Raw genomic sequence first — 15604 nt, 5'->3', positions numbered from 1 at the left:
CTGTCAGCCCCTTGGCTCAGAAGAAGAGGGCAAAAGAGAAAGATAGAAAAAATAAATAAAATAAAGTTATCAAAATAAAAAATAAAAATAATTATTAAAAATTAAAACAATTAAAATGTAATTTAAAAAGAAAACAAAAGAAAGAAAGAAGAGAGCAACCATACCAAAACAGCAAATCCACCAATGATAAAAAGAGCTAAAAACTATACTAAAAAAATCAATAAAAACACACACCCACACCAAAAAAAAAAACAAAAAACCAAAAAACAAACGGACAGGCAGAACCCTAGGACAAATGGTAAAAGCAAAGCTATACAGACAAAATCACACAAAGAAGCATACACATACACACTCACAAAAAGAGAAAAAGGAAAAAAATATACATATCGTTGCTCCCAAAGTCCACTGCCTCATTTTTGGGATGATTCATTGTCTATTCAGGTATTCCACAGATGCAGGGTACATCAAGTTAATTGTGGAGGCTTAATCCACTGCTCTTGGGGCTGCTGGGAGAGATTTACCTTTCTCTTCTTTGTTCACACAGCTCTTGGGGTTTAGATTTGCATTTGCCCCGCCTCTGCATGTAGGTCACCTAGGGGCATCTGTTCTTCACTCAGACAAGACAAGGTTAAAGGAGCAGGTGATTAGGGAGCTCTGGCTCACTCAGACCGGGAGGGAAGAAGGGCCATGGAATGCAGGGCAAGCCTGCGACGACAGAGGCCAGCATGACCTTGCAACAGCCTGAGGCATGCTGTGTTTTCCCCAGAGAAGATGTCCCTGGATCACGGGACACTGGCAGTGGTGGGCTGCACAGGCTCCTGGGAGGGGAGGTGTAGATACTGACCTGTGCTTGCGCACAGGCTTCTTGGTGGCTGCAGCAGTATCCTTAATGTTTCATGTCCGTCTCTGGTGTCTGCACTGATAGCCATGACTCCCGCCCTTCTCTGGAGCTGGTTTAGTCGGTGCTCTGAATCCCCTTTCCTTTTGCACCCCAAAAGAATGCTCTCTTGCCTCTTAGGCAGTTCCAGACATTTTCCTGGACTCCCTCCTGGCGAGCTGTGGTGCAATAGTCCCCTTCAGGGTGTGTTCATGCAGCCAACCACAGTCCTCTCCCTGGGATCTAAACTCTGAAGCCAGATCCTCAGCTCCCAGCCCCCACCCGTCCCGGTGGGTGAGCAGACAAGCCTCTCGGGATGGTGAGTGCTGCTTGGCACCGATCCTCTGCATGGGAATCTTTACCTCTCTGCTTTGCCCTGCGACCCTATTGCTGCACTCTCCTCTGTGTCTCTGAAGTTTCCCCCCCAGCCACGCCCTGTCTCCGCCAGTGAAGGGGCTTCCTAGTGTGTGGAAACTTTTCTGCCTTCACAGCTCCCTCCCAGAGGTGCAGGTCCCATCCCTATTCTTTTGTCTCTGTTTTTTCTTTTGCCCTACCCAGGTACGTGGAGAGTTTCTTGCCTTTTGGGAAGTCTGGGGTCTTCTGCCAGCATTCAGTAGGTGTTCTCTAGGAGTTGTTCCACATGTAGATGTATTTCTGCCATCTTGGAGGTCTCGCCTGTATTCTTTTTGATGATAGCCGTTGTGACAGGTGTGAGGTGATATCTCATTGTGGTTTGACTAGCATTTCTCTGAGGATTAACAATGTTGAGCATCCTTTCATGTTTCTGTTGGCCATCTTTATGTCTTCTGTAGAAAAATGTCTATTTAGATCTTCTGCCCACTTTTTAATCTGTTTGTTTGTTTTTGATATTGAGTTGTATGAGTTGTTTATGTATTTTGGTTATTAACACCTTACCAGTCATATCATTTGTACTTTCTCCCATTTGGTAGCTTGTCTTTTCATTTTGTCAATGGTTTCCTTTGCTGTGCAAAAGCTTTTAAGTTTAATTAGGCTCTATTTGTTTACTTTTGCTTTTATTCATTTTGCCTCAGGGAGCTGATCCAAGAAGATATTACTACAATTTATGTCAAAGAGTGTTCTTTGCTATGAGTTTTATGATTTCAGATCTTACACTTACGTCTTTAATCCATTTTGAGTGTATTTTTGTATATTGTATGAGAAAATGTTTTAATCACATTGTTTTACATGTAGCTGTCCAGTTTTCACAGCATCACTTATTGAAGAGACTGCCTTTCCTTCTCTGTATATTCTTGCATCCTTTGTTGTAGATTAATTGCTCATATAACTGTGGTTTCATTTCTGGGCTCTCTATTCTGTTCTATGTGTCTGTTTTCATACCAATACCATGCTATTTTGATTACTATAGTTTTGTAGGATCAAAGACAGGGAGTGTGATACCTCCAGCTTCATTCTTTTTTCTCAAGATTGCTTTGGCAATTTAGGGTCTTTTGTGGCTTTACATAAATTTTAATATTAGTTGTTCTAGTTTTGTGAAAAATGTCATGCATAAATTGATAGGGATTGCATTAAATCTGCAGATTGCTTTGGGTAGTATGGACTTTTTAACAATGTTAATTCTTGTAATCCAAAAAAATGGTATATCTTTTCATTTCAGTGTATCATTTTCAAATTCCTTAATCAATATTCTATAGTTTTCAGAGTATAGGTCTTTCACCTCCTTGGTTAAGTTTATTCCTTGGGATTTTATTATTTTTGGTGTGATAGTGTGGATGTAGTTTAAAGGCAGTGCCAGAGAATTTCCCAATGGATTGGATGTGGAGTGTGAGAAAATCATGGATAAAGCTAACATATTATGCTAAGTATCTGAAAGAGTGAAGGTGCTATTTACTGAGTAGAGGAAGATTGAGAAAGGAGTAAGTTTGAGGGGAAGAGAAATAGTTCCATTTTAGACATATAAGTTTAAAAGCCCTGTTAGACACCCACGTGGATTTGTTGGGTAGGTAGTTGGTTATTCAAATCTAGAATCCAGAGAAAGGTCTGGGATATAGATACATATTTGGGAGCCATTAGTTTATAGTTGATATTTAAAGCCATGGTACTAAATAAGATCACCAAAGGAGTAAATACGGCAAGAGAAGAAATTTGAGAACTCAAATTTTGTTAAGCAGGCAAAGCAGAATGCAACAGAAGTCTGATATAATTAGAAAATTTTTAAATCCTATGTGATGTAGAAGGGGTTCCAGAATTTCTGCACACTCTGGGGCAGACTTGGAGAGTAGTTGATGATGCTGGCTGGTGAATGTGTAAAGAAAGGTGACTACACTGGGGACAAGTGGTCCCAAGATGAGAGCTACAGCAAGATACACGGGAGATACTCAGCCCAATCCAGGACCAAGGTGGGGGACTGAATCCTTAGGCTTTGACTCCTCTAGGATCTTACTCAACCAAGAAAGAAAATCTCCCAAGTTCATGAACTACAGACTTAACCATCAGATGCCAGCAGGGCACCACTGAGCAGAGGAAACATGGCATTACCTATATCTAGAGGAGGTAAGAAGATGCTCCAAGGACCTTGGCACTTAGCTCTGGGACTGATCCTCTTCCCTGCCTCCACATGGTCACCTAAGCTCCCTTCTCCATATTCCCAGATCCATATTGGATAGAAGCAGAAAATGAGGAAGCATAAAAACAGATTTATCAAAGAGACTGAATTATACATAAGATGCTATTTAAGTTAGCAACTGAGTTTACTGAATTGGACTAAATATAGTATCCTTTTGCACCTGCTACTAAATAAGGAAGGGCTTCTTAAGATGATTAGATGAATTATGAAAAGTATAGAAGCCGTAATTTCTTTGCATATTTGAATGTGGTATGTAAATTTATAATCAGGAAAATTTATAAAAACATCTTGCCAACTCTGAAATATTTAGTCTGAGACCTGTAAAAGTGTGGGGTAAACAGAGAAACCCTGGAAGTTTCAGGAGATTGGAACACAGGATACATACTCAAAAGTTTCTTTAAGCCAGTGATTAGGTAAAACTATTAATATGTAAATTAGACTTCAGTGCCTGTGAAGATAATGGAATTGAAGAGGAAATAATAAATATCTCAGGGAATTAACAGAGTCACATCTAATAGTATAAATTATATGGTGTGCTTAGGGCTATTCTTTAAGAAGCAAAACTTAATTTACAGACATCTCCTCAGTTCAGTGAGTCTTTCTGGATCATCTTTACACTATGTGATAGCAAGTCTCCCAGCATTCCCACATGGTAGGAAGGAAGGGATATGCCAAGTGTTTGGTCTCTTCCCGATTTACTAATGGAGTCATGAGTCAAAGGCGGTAGAGTATCAGTGGTCAGTCTCTTCTGCTTCTCTGCTTCAGTGATGCCCTGAGCTGGGAAAATGCACAAGAATATGCTGATGGGACTTTCTGACTCCGAGGCTTTCCAAACCCAGCAGGATCTGCACCACTACTTAACGCTCATTTTAAACTTTTCAGGAAAAAATGTTACGTATATGTGAAGCTTGAGTCAGTCCCACTCACCACACACACACACATGCACACACATGCACACTCCTCCCTCACTTTTGTTCATTCATTCATTTACAGTTTCATTCAACAAGCAAATTCTGAAATGCTGAACAATCATCCACAGGAAGACACTGGAACTCACCAAAAATGATACCCCACATCCAAAGACAAAGGAGAAGCCACAAGGAGATGGTAGGAGGGGCACAATCACAATAAAATCAAATCCCATAACTGCTGGGTGGGTGACTCACAAACTGGAGAACACTTACACCACAGAAGTCCACCCACTGGTGAGAAGGTTCTGAGCCCCACATCAGGCTTCTGAACCTGGGGGTCTGCAATGGGAGGAGGAATTCCTAGAGAATCAAACTTTGAAGGCTAGCAGGATTTGATTGCAGGGCTTCAACAAGACTGGGGGAAACAGAGACTCCACTCTTGGAGGGCACACACAAAGTAGTGTGCACATCAGGACCCAGGGGAAAGGAGCAGTGACCGCATAGAGACTGAACCAGACCTACCTGCTAATGTTGGAGGGTCTCCTGCAGAGTTAGGGGGTGGCTCTCTCACCATGAGGACAAGGACACTGGCAGCAGAAGTTCTGGGAAGTACTCCTTGGCATGAGCCCTCCAAGAGTCCACCATTAGACCCATCAAAGAGCCTGGGTAGGCTCCTGTGTTGGGTCACCTCAGGCCAAACAACCAATAGGGAGGAGACCCAGCCACACCCACCAGCAGACAAATGGATTAAACTTTTACTGAGCTCTGCCCACCAAAGCAGTAGCAAGCTCTACCTACAACCAGTCCCTCCCATCAGGAAGCTTGCACAGCCTCTTAGATAGCCTCATCCACCAGAGGGCAGACAGCAGAAGCAAGAAGAACTACAATCCTGCAGCCTGTGGAAAAAAACATACATTCACAGAAAGATAGACAAGATGAAAAGACGGAGGGATATGTACCAGATGAAGGAACAAGATAAAACCCCAGGAAAACAACTAAATGAAGTGGAGATAAGCAACCTTCCAGAAAAAGAATTCAGAATAATGATAGTGAAGATGATCCAGGACCTCGGAAAAAGAATGGAGGCAAAGATAGAGAAGATGTAAGAAATGTTTAACAAAGATCTAGAAGAAGTAAAGAACAAACAAGCAGAGATGAACAATACGGTAACTGAAATGAAAACTACACTAGAATGAATCAATAGCAGAATAACTGAGGCAGAAGAATGGATAAGTGACCTGGAACACAGAATGATGGATTTCACTGCTGTGGAACAGAATAAAGATCAAAGAATGAAAAGAAATGAAGACAGCTTAAGAGACCTCTGGGACAACATTAAACACAACAACATTCTCATTATAGGGGTCCCAGAAGACAGAGAAAAAGGACTGGAGAATATTTGAAGAGATTATAGTAGAAAACTTCCCTAACGTGAGAAAGGAAATAGGCACCCAAGTCCAGGAAGTGCAGACAGTCCCATACAGGATAAACGCAAGGAGAAAAATGCCAAGACATAGTAATCAAATTGGTAAAAATTAAAGACAAAGAAAAATTATTGAAAGCATCAAGGGAAAAATGACAAATAACATACAATGGGACTCTCATAATGTTAACAGCTGATTTCTCAGCAGAAACTCTACAAGCCAGAAAGGAGTGGCATGATATACTTAAAGTGATGAAAGGGAAGAACCTACAACCAAGATTACTCTACCTAGCAAGGATCTCATTCAGATTAGATGGAGAAATCAAAAGTTTTACAGACCAGTAAAAACTAAGAGAATTAAGCACCACAAAACCAGCTCTACAACAAATGCTAAAGGAACTTCTCTAAGTGGGAAACACAAGAGATGAAAAGGACCTACAAACACAAACCAATAACAATTAAGAAAATGGTAATAGGAACATACATATCGATAATTACCTTTAACGTGAATGGATTAAATGTTCCAACCAAACGACGCAGGCTTGCTGAATGGATACAAAAGCAAGACCCATATATATACTGTCTACAAAGACCCACTTCAGATATAGGGACACATACAGACTGAAAGTGAAGAGATGGAAAAAGATATTCCATGCAAATGGAAATCAAAAGAAAGCTGGAGTAGCAATATTCATATCAGATATAATAGACTTTAAAATAAAGAATGTTACAAGAGACAAGGAAGGACACTACATAATGATCAAGGGATCAACCCAAGAAGATATAACAATTATAAATATATATGCATCCAACATAGGAGCACCTCAATATATAAGGCAACTGCTAACAGCTATAAAAGAGGAGATTGACAGTAACACAATAATAATGGGGGCCTTTAAAACCTCACTTATACCAATGGACAGATCATCCAAACAGAAAATTAATAGGGAGAGAAGCTTAAATGACACAAGAGACCAGATAGATATAATGGATATTTATAGGACATTCTATCCAAAAACAGTAGATTACACTTTCTTCTTAAGTGCGTACAGAACATTTTCTGGGATAGATCACATCTTGGGTCACAAATCAAGCCTTGGTAAATGTAATAAAATTGAAATCATATCAAGCATCTTTTCTGACCACAATGCTATGAGATTAGAAATCAATTACAGGGAAAAAAAGCATAAAAAACACAAACACATGGAGGCTAAACAATGCATTACTAAATAACCAAGAGATAACCGAAGAAATCAAAGAGGAAATGAAAGAATATCTAGAGCCAAATGACAATGAAAACACGATGATCCAAAACCTATGGGATGTGGCAAAAGCAGCTCTAAGAAGGAATTTTATAGCTATACAAGCCTACCTCAAGAAAAAAGAAAAATCTCAAGTAAACAATCTAAACTTACACCTACAGGAACTAGAAAAAGAAGAATAAACAAAACCCAAACATAGCAGAAGGAAAGAAATCATAATGATCAGAGCAGAAATAAATGAAATAGAAACAAATAAAACAATAGCAAAGATCAATAAAACTAAAAGCTGGTTCTTTGAGAAGATAAACAAAATTGATAAACCATTAGCCAGACTCATCAAGAAAAAGAGGGAGAAGACTCAAATCAATAAAATTAGAAATGAAAAAGGAGAAGTTATAAGAGACACGGCATAAATACAAAGTATCCTAAGAGACTACTACAAGCAGCTCTATGCCAATAAAATAGACAACCTGGAAAAAATGGACAAATTCTTAGAAAGGTATAACCTTCCAAGACTGAACCAGGGAGAAATAGCAAATATGAACAGACCAATCAGTGGTAATGAAATTGAAACTGTGATTAAAAATCTTCCAACAGGGCTTCCCTGGTGGCACAGTGGTTGAGAGTCTGCCTGCTGATGCAGGGGACAAGGGTTCATGCCCCGGTCTGGGAAGATTCCACATGCCACAGAGCAGCTAGGCCCGTGAGCCATGGCCACTGAACCTGCGCATCTGGAGCCTGTGCTCCACAACAGTGAGAGGCCCGCCTACAGCAAAAAAAAAAAAAAAAAAAAAAAATCTTCCAACAAACAGAAGTCCAGGACCAGGTGGCTTCACAGGTGAATTCTATCAAACATTCAGAGAAAAGCTAATACCCACCCTTCTCAAACTCTTCCAAAAAATTGCAGAGGAAGGAACACTCCCAAACTCATTCTATGAGGCCACTATCACCCTGATACCAAAACCACACAAAGATACTACTAAAAAAGAAAATTACAGACCAATATCACTGATGAATATACATGCAAAAATCTTCAACAAAATACTAGCAAACAGAATCCAACAACACATTAAAACGATCATACACCATGATTAAGTGGGATTTATCCCAGGGATGCAAGGATTCTTCAATATATGCAGATCAAACAATGTTATACACCATATTAACAAACTGAAGAATAAAAACCATATGAACAACTCAATAGATGCAGAAAAAGTTTTTGACAAAATTCAACACTGACTTATGATAAAAACTCGTCAGAAAGTGGGCAGAGAAGGAACCTACTTCAACATAATAAAGACCATATATGACAAACACACAGCAAACATCATTCTCAGTGGTGAAAAACTGAAAGCATTTCCTCTAAGATCAGGAATGAGACAAGGATGTCCATTCTCACCACTATTATTCAACATATTTTTGGAAATCCTAGCCCTTGCAATCACAGAAGAAAAAGAAATAAAAGGAATACAAATTGGAAAAGAAGTAAAACTGGCACTGTTTGCAGATGACATGATACTATACATAGAGAATCCTAAAGATGCCACCAGAAAACTAGTAGAGCTAATCAATGAATTTGGCAAAGTTGCAGGATACAAAATTAATGCACAGAAATCTCTTGAATTCCCATACACTAATGATGAAAAATCTGAAAGAGAAATTAAGGAAACACTCCCATTTACCATTGTAACAAAAAGAATAAAATACCTAGGAATAAACCTACCAAGGGAGACCAAAGACCTGTATGCAGAAAACTGTAAGACACTGACGAAAGAAATTAAAGATGATACCAACAGATGGAGAGATGTACCATGTTCTTGGATTGGAAGAATCAATATTGTGAAAATGACTATACTACCCAAAGCAGTCTACAGATTCAATTCAATCCCTATCAAATTACAATGGCATTTGTTATGGAACTAGAACAAAAAATCTTAAAATTTGTATGGAGACACGAAAGACCCCAAATAGCCAATTCAATCTTGAGGGAAAAAATATGGAGCTGGAGGAATCAGACTCCCTGACTTCTGACTGTACTACAAAGCTACAGTAATCAAGACAATATGGTACTGGCACAAAAACAAAATATAGATCAATGGAACAAGATAGAAAGCCCAGAGATAAACCCAAGCAGCTATGGTCAACTAACCTATGAGAAAGTAGGGAAGGATATACAATGGAGAAAAGACAGTCCCTTCAATAAGTGCTGCTGGGAAAATTGGACAGCTTCATGTACATGAATGAAATTAGAACACTCTAACACCATACACAAAAATAAACTCAAAATGGATTAGAGAACTAAATGTAAGACCGGACACTATAAAACTCTTAGAGGAAAACATAGGAAAAACACTCTTTGACATGAATCACAGCAGGATCTTTTTTGATCCACCTCCTAGAGTAATGGAAATAAAAACAAAAATAAACAAATGGGACCTAATGAAACTTCAAAGTTTTTGCACAGCAAAGGAAACCATAAACAAGATGAAAAGACAACCCTCGAAATGGGAGCAAATATTTGCAAATGAATCAACAGACAAAGGATTAATCTCCAAAATATATAAACAGCTCATGCAGCTCAATATTAAAAAAACAAACAACCCAATACGAAAATGGGCAGAAGACCTAAATAGACATTTCTCCAAAGAAGACATACAGATGGCCAAGAGGCACATGAAAAGCTGCTCAACATCACTAATTATTAGAGAAATTCAAATCAAAACTACAATGAGGTATCACCTCACACCAGTTAGAATGGGTGTGAAAATCAGAAAATCTACAAACAACAAATGCTGGAGAGGGTGTGGAGAAAAAGGAACCCTCTTGCACTGTTTGTGGGAATGTAAATTGATACAGCCACTATGGAGAACAGTATAGAGGTTCCTTAAAAATCTAAAAATAGAAATACCATATGACCCAGCATTCCAACTACTGGGCATTTACCCAGAGAAAACCATAATTCAAAAAGACACATGCACCCCAATGTTCATTGCAGCACTATTTACAATATAGCCAGTTCATGGAAGCAACCTAAATGCCCGTCGACAGATGAATGGATAAAGAAGATGTGGTACATATATACAATGGAATATTACTCAGCCATAAAAAGGAACGAAACTGGGTCATTTTTAGAGACGTGGATGGATCCAGAGACTGTCATGTAGTGTGAAGTAAGTCAGAAAGAGTAAAATAAATATCGGATATTAACGCATATATGTGGAACCTAGAAAAATTGTAGAGAGGAACCTGTTTTCAGGGCAGAAATTGAGATACAGTTGCAGAGAATAAACTTATAGACACCATGAGGTGAAAGCGGTGGGGGTTGTGGGTGGTGGTGTGATGAACTGGGAGATTGGGATTGACATGTATACACTGATGTGTATAAAATGGATGACTAATAAGAACCTGGTGTATAAAAAGTAAAAAAAAAAAAAAAAAATTCAAAAAAAAAACCCAGCCAAAACAAAAAAACAAGCAAATACTGAGGGCCTACTCTGTTACATACATGTCTGGTTCCAAAAGTAGAAAGATGCCTACAACCTTACCTTAAGCTATTCATTGTTTAGTAAGAAGAGTCAGACACAACGACAGCCAAAGATAATACATCCAAGTGTGCTGGAGACACAAAGGAAAGAACAGCCCCTCATCTCTTCATGTCCAGCCAAGGACAACTCTTATTATACTCATCAGCCTGGCCACACCCTTGTAACCACCTCCAAATTTACATTTTTATCTATCAACTACTCCTTCCTATTAAATCCAGCTTGCTTTCTCAACTTCCCTACTTCTGTCAGGGTTATGACCATTCTACAAGTCACACAAAATCGAATGCTCTGGGTATTCTTCAACCTTACTTATCTTTCATGTTTTTTAACCAAATTCAAACTCATCAAAGCCTATTGCCCAAATTAGCAGAAAATCCAGGCTCTCCCTTGGCAATTATCCAAGAACCATGGGAACTTAGTCCACAGGAATGGCAAACCCTGACCTGGCACCTAGCCTGCTGAGAGCAGCTCAGAAGATCTGGAGGTCAGAACACCTAATCAGGCACTTCAAGTGTTGGCAGAGATAACTGGATCCCATTCCCAAGCTGAGTGTTCCCCAGGCGGGGCAGAATCCTCCTCCCCTCGGCCCAACACTTATTGTTCAAGCCCAACTATCAGCACACAATCAGCAACACGCAGAGTCTCAGTTTTTCTAAAATGGGACATACAATGAGGTGGTTGACATTGTGTAGCCTAGATCTCCCCATTCTGGACCAAACTCCCTGATTTCTCTAGCCGCCCAGAGTGTTGCCTGCTGAGGGCTCTCAACTGAGTCCCTGCCCGGGAAGAAAGTGTCTTCTTTTTTAGTGTAGGCACCTTTTCCTCAGGTAACTTGCACACCAGGAGTGTTTTACCAGGGAAGGATATACAAAGACCCAGCCCCCAGGGCTAAATTCAGGACAACTCTGAGGGGCAGCTCTGCTTTTAAGCTCCTGACAGTGATGAACTGCATGACAGTTCACCTCCCTCTGGCCAGTCCTGTTGGCTCTGCTCTTTTTCATGTGTTGTTTCATGGCCTAGTAACACACCCACCTGAACACATATCTCCATCTGAGAGTGTTTCCTGGGCAAAACAACCCTGACAGGTGGTAGGTGACCTTTTGACTTTAAAAGACTTACCCAATCCCCCCACCCCACCAACCTCATCTTCCACCGCCTAGACTTTGTGTTGAATTGGACTGACTCTTCAGCAGTAAAACCGTTCCCATTCAGTGTTTAATCTTTGGTCTCAATCTTTATTTTGCCTTTATTAGGAGGCTCTTCTATCTTCAGATGCTTCAGGGAGCTAGAACAAATAATTTAACCAGTCTCTTTCCAGCTGCTTTTACTTCTGCTACTTTTACATGTTGTTTCTGTTAAAACCAGATCATTGAACCTTCAATAATTCCATCTTTACTCTTACATATTCAGGTCCAGCTCACAAAAGGAGCCCCAGTGCCAGGATGACTGGGGACTGCTGTGCTTTCAGGCAGTCACCAACTACTAAAAACAAGCCTCTTCTGGTTACCAACCCAGCCAAGATACTAAGGCCAAGTAGAGTTTCCTCTCAGGGCTCTTTTTCTTTGCCTTTCAACCTCATTAGGAGCTTCTAAACTCAAAAGAGTTTCTTACAACATTAATTTCAAGCATTTCAGAGGTAAACGATTTGGGAGTAATAAATGTACTTCTCCCAGGAGGTTTCAAGGACCTATATCAATTTTCCTATTTCCTACCTAAAAATTTAAAAGAGTATTAAGGAGAGAAGAGCCTATTTATCTCACATTTGCAAAACTAAGAGGGTCCTGCCCAGGACTCTAGAAACAGCACCCAGAAGATGAGGCAGCTGGCAACTTTTGCATGGAAACTTTATTTAAAAACAATTGTAAAGTCCATCAAATCAAGCAGCCCATTACATTACTAAATACTGAATTCTGGCCAATAACCAAAGCTTTAAATGGTAAATAATATATCCTTTAATCCATTGCTTATGCTTAATTTCAATTTTTGATTTAAGTCATGCTCTGTTTTCTTAGGGAGTTTCCAGTAGACTTTTTTCCTCTGGTAAAAATTAAAGATTTACAGAATATAAACACAATTTAACTGAGTAATAGACACCAGTGGACTAAAATAAACTCATAATCTCTTCCAATGATAATTGCCTAGTTTGACTTGTAAACAACAATTCATAAATGTGTTTATTGTTGTTCCCTGCAGTGGATATTAACCTATCCTTGGACTTTGTCTGAGTTTTCCATTTTAGATCACTAAATAAAAACATAAACAATAAATAAATAAGGGAAGGAAGGTATGGTAATAGATTTTTTGTTTCAATTTTTCTTTTGAGACAAGAGACTGAATTCCATATCCTACTCCAACCCCATAAATTTGAACTTTTCTTTCTTTCTCCATCTTGGTAAATAGCATCATTTATCCCAAGCAAGCATTCAAGCTATTATTCTAGTCATCTCTCCCACACATTATATCTTCCACCAAACCCTATGCATGCCACATTCTACAGAGCACTTAATACCTTCCCTCCTCTTGTTAACTGAATTAAGTCCTATGGATGCTGCTTGTGGTCTAGCCCGGCCAAGGCTCTCTGCCTCAGTGGTGAAGGGTTCCTTTCCCCTTCTGTTTGAGCAGTAGAACAAAAAAGCTGAGATTGACACAGCAGTAGCTTTATTCAGTGGCCAAGGAATGGAGAAGCTGGAACTAAGTTTATAGATAAAATTCTCACCCACCTTGCAAGAGAGATTTAATTTTAAATGAGTAAAGACAAAGGGAAGAGGAATGAGGCTAATGATGAGGAGGCATATGCATTAGTCTACTGGGGAAGGAGCAGGGTTTTATTGAGGGCTTTCTATCCTTTTCTGATTCTTAACGTCTGGTCATGGCCACTGGTAGGTGTGTCATTTAGTATGCTGATATAGTAAAAACAACATATAATGAGACTCAGGGTCTGTTGGAGGTCAGATTCATCACCATCTTGGTCCCAGCTGGTTCCATCTGATTTTTTTCTTTGTAGTTTCCTTTCTTATCTCTGGACCCTTTAACTTAAAGATTTGTTAACTCCTGCTAAAGTTGGGAGCTGGCAGGTTTTGAACAAGGACACTCCTGCTAAAAGTGGGGGTCGACAGGTTTTGAGCAAAGACCTGGGTCAGCTCTGGCAATATTCTCATCACCTACTTCTATTTCCTTCAGGCCCACTCTCTTCCTCAGTTTCTTAGATTCTTGCAGTCATTTCCAAACTGACGTCCCTGCCAATAATCTAATCCGCCTCTAGTATTTCCTCTACATTGCAATTAAACTGATCTTTCTAAACTGAAAATTTGATCAAACCATTTCTTCCCCTTCCCTCTCTATAATATTTCAGTGGGTTCACATTGACCAGAACAAAATCTGAAATGCTTAAACTTAATTGCTCTTACTGATACTTACCTCTCAGGTCTCATCTCTTGAAAATTTCCATGTCATGTTCTAGCCCCACTGAACTGCATACAGTTCTCTGAATACTCTTCATTCTGTGTCCTTGATACTGCTCAACCTTTGATTAAATGTTTAAAATACCATCTTCTTTATAATCTCCTTTATAAAACACTCCAATATCTAAACCTTCAGGACAAATACTATTTTTCTGTGTACTATCAGAGTAGCTATTTTAGTTCAACAGTCACATTAGTTCCATTACACAGCTATTAACCAGTTATACTTGTCTTTGTCTTTAGATTCTGACATCCTTAAGGATGAGGTAAAGTTTTGGGTTTGATCCCTCGTGCTTAGTGAGAGCCTAGTATTTAATAATTTCTCAGTGAAAATTTGTAGAATTAATTAATTAATTAATGCAATCAAATACAATAAGAAGTCTAGGATTTCCATGAGGAACTCTGGTCTGAAATGCTGGGTTCAAAGCTTCTGCACACAGCATCCTGTGAGCAAGTGAAACTAGACTAAGCACAAAGGGAAAAAAGACTGTCTTCATGTGGTGTCAGTGGCTCCGGGAAGCTGCAGATTTAGCTGATCCTCAAATAATATGATCTCACAGAAAGAGAGAAAAACATCTCATCTTCAGCAGCCTTATCCATCCTGGAGAAATATTCGAATTGGCCTCTTGACATAGACTGAGGGATCAAGGGCTTGCCTCAAACATTGGGTGCAAATCTGTTCCATGTATCTTCTCTTTCTCATGGGAAGAGCATCTTCGCCAGCCGTGTGGCTGACAGGGTCTTGGTGTTCCAGCCTGCTATAAGACCTTAGCCCTTGATATGGGAGAGCCGAGTTCAGGACACTGGACCACCAAAGACCTCCCAGCCCTACATAATATCAATCAGCAAAGTCTCTCCCACAGATCTCCATCTCAATGCTAAGACCCAGCCCCACCCAACAGCCAGTAAGCTCCACTGCTGGATGCGCCATCCCAATCAACTAGCAAGACAGTAACACAACCCCACCCATTAGCAGAGAGGCTGCCTAAATTCATAATAAGTTCACAAACGCCCAAAAACACACCACAGGGCATGGTCCTGCCCACCAGAAAGACCAGCCCCACCCACCAGAAAACAGGCACCAGGCCCCTCCACCAGGAAGCCTACACAAGCCACTGAACCAATCTCACCCACTGGGGGAAGGCACCGAAAACAATGGAAACGTGAACCTGTAGCCTGCAAAAAGGAGACCCCCAAATACCATAGGTTAAAACAAATGAGAAGACAGAGAAATATGCAGCAGATGAAGGAGCAAGGTAAAAACCCACCAGACTAAACAAATAAAGAGGAAATAAGCAGTCTACCTAAAAAAGAATTCAGAGAAATAACAGTAAAGTTGATCCAAAATCTTGGAAATAGAATGGAGAAAATACAAGAAAAGTTTAACAAGGAGCTAGAAGAACTAAAGAGCAAACAATGATGAACAACAAAATAAATGAAATTAAAAATCCTCTAGAAGGAATCAATAGCAGAGTAAATGAGACAGAAGAACAAATAAGTGACCTGGAAGATAAAATAGT

Source organism: Delphinapterus leucas, chromosome 7, assembly GCF_059928025.1.
Source record: "Delphinapterus leucas isolate spDelLeu-1000000601 "Yukka" chromosome 7, BTC_Dleu_Yukka2, whole genome shotgun sequence".
In the NCBI taxonomy this organism is placed as follows: domain Eukaryota; kingdom Metazoa; phylum Chordata; class Mammalia; order Artiodactyla; family Monodontidae; genus Delphinapterus; species Delphinapterus leucas.
The sequence above is the reverse complement of the archived record's forward strand: the minus strand, read 5'-3'. Positions refer to the sequence as shown.